Source organism: Arachis ipaensis, chromosome B05 (genome assembly GCF_000816755.2).
Source record: "Arachis ipaensis cultivar K30076 chromosome B05, Araip1.1, whole genome shotgun sequence".
Classification (NCBI taxonomy): domain Eukaryota; kingdom Viridiplantae; phylum Streptophyta; class Magnoliopsida; order Fabales; family Fabaceae; genus Arachis; species Arachis ipaensis.
The window spans coordinates 145,977,419-145,985,590 of NC_029789.2; the positions used below are offsets into that span (position 1 = coordinate 145,977,419).

Genomic DNA, 8,172 nt, shown 5'->3' on the forward strand with positions numbered 1-8,172 from the left:
GAATGTGAATCCATAAGCGTGAACAATAAAAAAAATTAACATGGAAAACAAATACAAATATAACTACAAAGTAAAAATCCATAATTTACCACAATACACTAGCAACTATACAGTTACGATTTTGTAATAAAAAATATACAAATAAATTGTGGTCTATTATATTGTAATGCATTATAATAGGCTTCAGCATTGTTGGCTTGTTGCTATACATGAAATGTGATAGAGAACAGTAAGCTCTAGAATGAATAAATTAATTCAAATTTAACTTGTGTATTCACTAAAGCCTTTACTCAATGTTTTCAACTTGGATTGCGAAATGAATTAAAATAGGTTTTAACAATGTCCAAAATGTGATGATGATCTCTTCTTTAAGATGAGGCAGAAATTGAGATTATTGAGGTCAGCAAGGCACTCAGTTGAAAGGGCAAAGAAGGAATTCATGAAAAAATCATCAATTAGATCAACTTTTGCCACACCAACCAGACTGCAATTTTCCTCAATTCCAATCTCTTCCCTCTTCTATTTTTTTGTCATCCTTTGATTCTTTAGATGTCAACACTGTTTTCACCATTAGTGGTGGAGCCTTATAGATACTCCCAGCAGAAAACAAGAACTTGGCCTTGAATTCAAAATCAATCTAGCTTATTACAAAGATGATTGTAATAATTTAAGCTCAATTCCCACTGTTGATGTAAGAATCATTTTGCTGTAGAGTTCAAAGATTGTAATATTCTATAAAATTAAATTGGTTACCTTGCCAGATTCTTGATTAATAGTTCTTTGGAATGCTTCTGGCACTATATCAATCTTCGAGAATGGGGCAGTGGCAACCCCAGAAACTTGGTTGTAAAACTACTTAGTGGTGGAATATAGTGTTTCAAGGTCAAATGAAACAAAAAGCTCATTAATGTTATCTGTGGCGACCTTTGCAACAGAACCAGTTCCACTCCACCTTGTGGATCATATTCAAAATCAGGATACCTTGAAATGCCAAGCTTGCACGCCCTTTGTGTCTTGAAACTAACAGTGTAAGACTCACCTTTTGAGGGCTTAATGGTGGTTGTGCTTGTAGTGGAGGATGTAGAAGAAGAAAATATAATGCTTCTGCTTCTTCTTCCTCTTCTAAGGTTGTAAAATTTGCATGGAATTGGTGCACTTTTAAGGAGTTCATTTTACAGCTCCTAGTGTGTCTATAACAGCGTAATTTTTTTTTAAAAAAATCCAAAATCTTTTGAGGCCAATAAAAGAACAAGAGGCGGCGAATCTTTTATCTTCTTCACTTGGGGTCCTTCCTTTGTGCGATCAGTAGCCAAAGTTAAGGGATTGCATCAATATATTTTTATTTTTGAGTATAAAACAAAATGGTCTATGCCACCTCTATTCCCCTGAAAAATGAAGGATCTTCTTTTTTTTTTTTTGGTCAGTAAAAATGAAGGATCTTCCAAATAAGCAGTTTTTACCATGAAACCATTTTACCCATATCTTGAACAACACAACCAAATATTTAAACTGGACTTGGTGAGGTGCGCCAGGCCCTTGCAATAGTGCAACGCATGGGCGACGCCTGAGAGGCCCAGTAGCAAGCTACTGTGTTGGCCACTCGCCCTCAAAAAATAAATTTAATATCGCGTGAGCCAATGGCCCACATATCAGATATTAAACTGATAAGAACAGATACTACACTTGATCTTAGCCAAAAGGCCGAGAAAGGTATGAGTTGTTCAGTATAGCCATGCTCTTTTTATATCAAAGGCTGTGGTTCTTGTTCGCTCCAGCCCGATGTGGGCTACCTCACTAGCAACGCAATTACACGCAGCACACAACAGAGGCTATCTCACTAGTGTGTTGTGTGTGTGTCTCTGTTTCGTTGTTACTTTCATGCTTAAATTATAAATCCCATTGAGTATGAAGATTGAAGAAGAAGAAAAGGTTAGGAATGCCCATAGAAAGAGTGGTAGTGATTCATAATTGTAATTAGACTATTCTTGGTATAAATGATAACACACACATATATAAATAAGAGTTATATGCTTAAAAAAGTCCTATGAATTGAGAGGTTAATTAATTTTGAATATTATTTTAAATGAACTTCAGCTAATTGTAGAAAAATCTTGACATTATATTTTGTAGTATCCAGCCTACATAGGTCATACAAGATGCAATGGCATTTCAGGTTTTTAACCCTTGTCATGATAATATTATATCCACAAGTTAATGATTGTTTCCTTTGAAAAGCAAAATATAATGTCATCCACACGTCTGCTCCAAGTTCTTTGGCATATAAATTTTTCATTATGTTTGAGAACATGGGAGGTGATAATGCCATAATATAGCATGGAATCATAATGAATAATCTTTTGTCCCTCTTCTAAACTATATTTTTTTTTGTTGGATAATATAACCAAGCTATATGAAGTAATGTTAATAATAGTAACTTTTTTAAACATTCATACTTATCACAGATTCTTAGACAGGGTCTAAGAGGACTCCTTAAACAACTTTAGATAGGATTCAAGTGAACAAATTCGCGATGAACCTATAGTATTAGTAGGCTAAATTATTTTTTTTTTCCCTTCCACTACACACATTCACTCACTATTAACATTTAACTATTAAGTGCTGAATGATTTTTTTTTTGTCATGGTTTGGGTTGGACAAAGCCAACCCGCACCGGGAGAAAAACCAGGACAGACCAAGAAAGCCCAGAATGATAAAAACCAGTACAAACTTAACTCCACTTGCAGCTGAAGCCTAGCTCAATTGGTAAAATCATGTCTCTGCACCCGATTTGAACCTTGCCAAATGTGCCAAGTGTTGAATATGAGCTCTTTAGTGTTGTGTGAATGTGTTGTGGTACTTAAAATTGGGAGTTGTCCAATCCATTTGACAAAAAAAACTCCACCTAATACTTTCTACTAGCAAATTGAATTGATTACAAATTCAGAAGTATTAAGAGCCGGTTTGGGAAGTAACAGAAGCTACTTTTTCTGACTTTTGAATTATGAAAAGTTACAGTACATGTGTTTGGTATTATTTTAAAAACAATTTTTAACCTTCCAAAAATTAATTCATAGCTTTTCGAAAAAGTAGAAATATATGACTTATCCTCCTCCATAAGTCATTCTATCATTTCCGTAAAACAAAATGACCTCAAAACAAAAAAATCTATTTTCATTCTTGGCTCTGTAAAAAAATTCTGAAAATACTGGCCCCCACCACCATTTTCACCCAAGGTTCCATATGCTAGAAGCATTGGCCTTCCATCATCATTTTCACCTAATGATTTATCTGCTGAAAATATTGACCCTCCACCACCGTTTTAAAATAACGTTCCATCTGAACCATCTATTGCATATATTCCTTCTAGGTTTTTTTTTTTATCATTTTACCACTCTATTTTTATTATTAAATTTGTATTTAACATTGTGTGTGGTATAAAATCTCAGTTTTAATTTTATTTTTTTCCATGTGATTTTATTTTTATATAGCTGCTATTATTTTTATAGTTAGTTATAGCAAGTTCTTGACCCCAATAAAAGAAGAGAAAAATCTAATAGAAGTAGAAAAAATAAAAAAACAGCAACAAAATATACATTGACACACATTTCACATTTATTTTTTATTTTTATCTACCATATCATACACAATAAAATAGCAAACAGTAACTACACAATAATTTCTTTGGCATTGCCATCAAGATTATTGTGAATTAAAATTTTATTACTATTTACCACGTACAAAAATACCATTATGAGTGAAGATGAAGTAGAAGAACCAGTTTCTACCTAAAAAATAGAACTAATAAGAAAGCAAATAAAAAAGTAATTGCCTAAACAATTGTAATTTTAGTGATTAGATTATAGAAAATCAACATTCAATATTAAAAAGTATTTTTTATCATCGTTGTTTTAATATTCATAAAAAAAATGATATTTTTTGAGTTATTTATCCAAACGCTACAACTTTAAAATAAGTACTTCTATAATTAAAAATTCAAATACAAAATAACTTATTTATAAGCTGCTATTAATAAAAATCCTTATACTTTAAGTCTTTTTTTAAAAGAGCTTATTTAAATTGTTTTGCCTAAATAATTTAAAAAGATATTAATCCCATTTATATGATATATGGGATTAAACTAATATGTCCGTTGTAGTGTTCATTAACTTCAAAAATTTGGCATAGCCCATCTTTCTTTTTGGTTGGGAGCATATCCCATCTAAATTGGTTTATTTGTTTTTTGGCCAAAGGAAGACAAATTTTTTTCCCTAGAGATGGTAACGGGACGGATATATAAAAGCAAATTTCAGCACTTTTTGATCCCGTCTCATTCTGTTTATTTTACGAATGAGATAGATATTCGTAAGAAGTTGTATTGCTGTCCTTAAATTTTACTATTGCAATATCTTCTTGGATCAAACAGCTATTATGCACGTAAGAATAAATACCTGTATGTTTTCAAATATCTTCAAAACATGTACATGAAGTCTGACTAAAAATAAAGGACAAAGTAATTTCTAATTATTAACTTTGAGATATAAAGGTTTTTCCCTCTAAGATAATATTTGAAAATATTGTTTTCAATTCTTAAACTCTAGAGACAACTTGTTGAATTGGTGATTTGTTATAGACCATTTTCATCTATCATCTATTCATCAGCTATAGTGATAAATGGTGATAGCTAATTGTTATAGAGTATATCATATGCATTTCGCAATTAAAATATTTTTAAAATGATTAGTTTGTATTATTTTAAAATATTATAAAAGAATTGTGATCCAGCAAAAAGAGCATGGGTCCAATAATAATAATGCTAATGATCATAATCATATCATTTCAGTAGAACAAGTCACCATTGCAAATTGAAGGCATTCCAGCTTCCTGATGAAGTGCACCGTAGACTGTACTATATATGATCCTCTCAAACTTAGCTAAGGTCACTATATATATGCATATGCAGACAAATAATCCATATTATTATTATCATCTTCATTTATCTCCTATTGTATATAATTACAGATACATACCACAGTCCACACCAATATTTTATAAAACGTCATAACAATATGCATGATAGATGTAGATTAGATTATAATATATGAACCTTTCATCCATTGCATCACGCAACTCTACAATCATGTGGATAAACCAAAAAATATATACTCAAATTATCTCTGTATTGATAAAAAGATCTTTAAATTTTGTTATCAATAAAAATAATTTTAAATAATTTTAAAAATGTAAAAACTATCCAATCATAAAAAAAAACCTCCTACTTTATTAATAGAAAAACGTGATATGAGTACTAACGATAATAAACATCTTCCCAAAAATTTAAACTAATACCATGTATGATACCACTCATCCCAAAAGTTTCAGCTGATAGGAAAAGGTAACACTAATGATTATATCTCTAATACTCTCTAAACTTCCATTGTACATATTGTATAAATATTCCATTGGCTCCTCATACTTTTCCTTTATATTAATGTAGAATGCTCAGACTCTTAATATACAGATGTATATTTTTTTTTATCACATTTTAAAAATATTTTTATCAATAATAAAATTTAAATATATTTTTATTATTATCATATTTTCATATTAGCTAATATTAAGTAAAACGTAAACACATCACCTCATCTTTATAGTGACTTGACGGATCTTTAATTTAATATAATATTTCGATTGTAACAGAAAACAATTTAAGTATCTCTTAAAACATGCCGGCTGGATCAATGTCCATGTCAAATTCTGAAATTTAATTAATTTATTGACATTATATAACTGCAATAATTGACTTATATCATCATATTTTTATATCATAGCTAGAGAGCTAACCTTAGGAGTGTTAATTATAAATAAAACTTCCTTTTTAAGCTTTTGGTCAAGAAGCTTTGATTGATCGATCGTGATATGCATGCAAATTAAATGACACACGAATCAATTGATGGTTAATTTTTTATTATGTGTTAGGTGAATGTGAAGAGAATAAGGAGATTGATTGAGAAAAATGCTCTAGAAAGAAATGCATATGTGTGAAATCAGCTTAAGGTACAGAAAGATGTATAATTAACATCTCAAATAAATAAATAAAGGAAAAGAAATGGACATATACCAAATTTTCAGATGAAATATAATGCGACCATTAATTTGATATATGGAACTGTCATTCTCTTCATCCTTCAATGACAATGCCACAAACGGAACAAGAAACATGCATGCACCTCATTGGCTTTTGTTTTTAAACCGAGATTATATTATGATAATTAACACCAACGGGTTGGTTTGAGTGTTAAATGGTTCGAATTTGTTTAAACTAAGTTTTGAATTCAAAGCCTAGCATATGCACTTATTCTCATTGGGAGATTCACCCAGGCCACCAGAGTTAGAAATGCGACACACATTAGTTGGGGCAAAATTTCACTGACGACCAAAAAGAAAAAATATTATGATAATTAGCCTTTAATATATGCTTTTTTTATTATTATATGTTAAAAAATAATTGTTCTTTAATAATAATAATAATAATAATAATAATAATAATTGAGGATCTTGTTAACTTTATTCCAAACAAAAATAATAATAGTGCATCCAACCATCTCTAGATGCCTAGATAATTAGTGTATGTTTGATTTAGCGTTCATGAATGTATATTTAAAAGTTTTAAATATTGGACTAAATTTATTTGGATGATTTTTTTTAACATGATTTTTTACTCTCAAACGTTTACTTGAAATAATATTTTGTAGCTTTTGTTTTCAATTCTTACCGTTGAGAATTAATTGTAAAAATTTATTCTCCCAACTACCCATCTATCTTCACCTTCTTAAGTCATTTTTATTTTATTTTTTAATTATCCTTCTTCATCTTTTCTGCATACAAGGTCAATCATCTTCATTTTATTTCTCAACTATCCTTTTTCATCTTTTATTTTTATTTTATTTTATGCATTTTATTATTATTTTTGTTTAATTTTATAAATTTATTTACTTTTTATTATTATAGTTTATAATTATTAGACATTATCAATAATGTGTATATATATTTAATATTATGTATAATAATTTTTATCCTTTTATAATTTCATATCTAAAAATGATTTTAATCTTTGTTATCCAGATAATATTTTATCAACTATAATTACTTTTGAATCAAAATATCTAAATATAAATCACGTTAAAATAAATTCAATTTTAATCAAAATCAATTTTAGTATAGTCAAATTAAACTTAATTTCAGTTTATAAAAACTAAACCAAACACACGCTTATAATTGTCCTTTCAAAAATTTATCTAATTAATGTAATTAGGTTGCTAATTATAAGTGGACCATATAATTGTCCTTACTCGTTTTAAACTGATTTTAATACTGTATTGCAGATCATCATATCGTATTTGGACATACACACAACACTGAATTAAAATAAAATTGGATGACATATTATTGGGCCCTAATAAACTTTGGGTTATAGTTTGGGATTTACTGTACTAACCTTCAAATTGACTGATATAAGATAAAATTCGAATTTCTAACATTTTAAGTGGATAAATAAGTTGATTAGTTATCGACTATATGATTTAGTTTGATTTAATTCCTTTGAAAGGACTTCGAAATTTAAGTTCACGAGAAGTATTAGTATTCAATATTAATTAAGGATTAGTTTTGATTGCGTAAGTCTGATTCACATCTTACTTAGACAACAGGACAAAGTCCAAAATAATTTCGATAGTCAGAATTGTCACACTTTATTAACAATTCAATATGCTAATATGCTAAATTTCTGTAACTATTAGTCAATACTCCATACATATAATTGTTTTGGAATTTATTTTTCATGTTACTGTGAAATTCAATAGTGGCATAGCCGCCACCAGATATTCCTACTTTTAATTAAATCCTTGATCCTTTTGATTTAGGGATTCAAACCTTTAAGTAACTTTCCAAAGAGGTATTTATTCAATATATAAGAACATATATTCATAGATTGATTATCTTCTTATTGGGTGAAGAAAAGTCTTCAGTCCTATAATTAAAATATTAATATGGATCGGATTAACTACATGAGAGGCAAACAACATGTTGAATAATACAATTGAATTTTTCCCTTTAATTAAGTATACTATTTAATAAATTAGAATGATCTTTATATAAATTAACAAAAAGTTTCAG

The 8,172-nt window shown here is 29.1% G+C and overlaps 1 pseudogene; it reads right to left on the reverse strand.

The window, feature by feature from the left end:
* Positions 65 to 8,172, reverse strand: part of LOC107641496 — a 10,064-nt pseudogene continuing 1,956 nt past the window's right edge.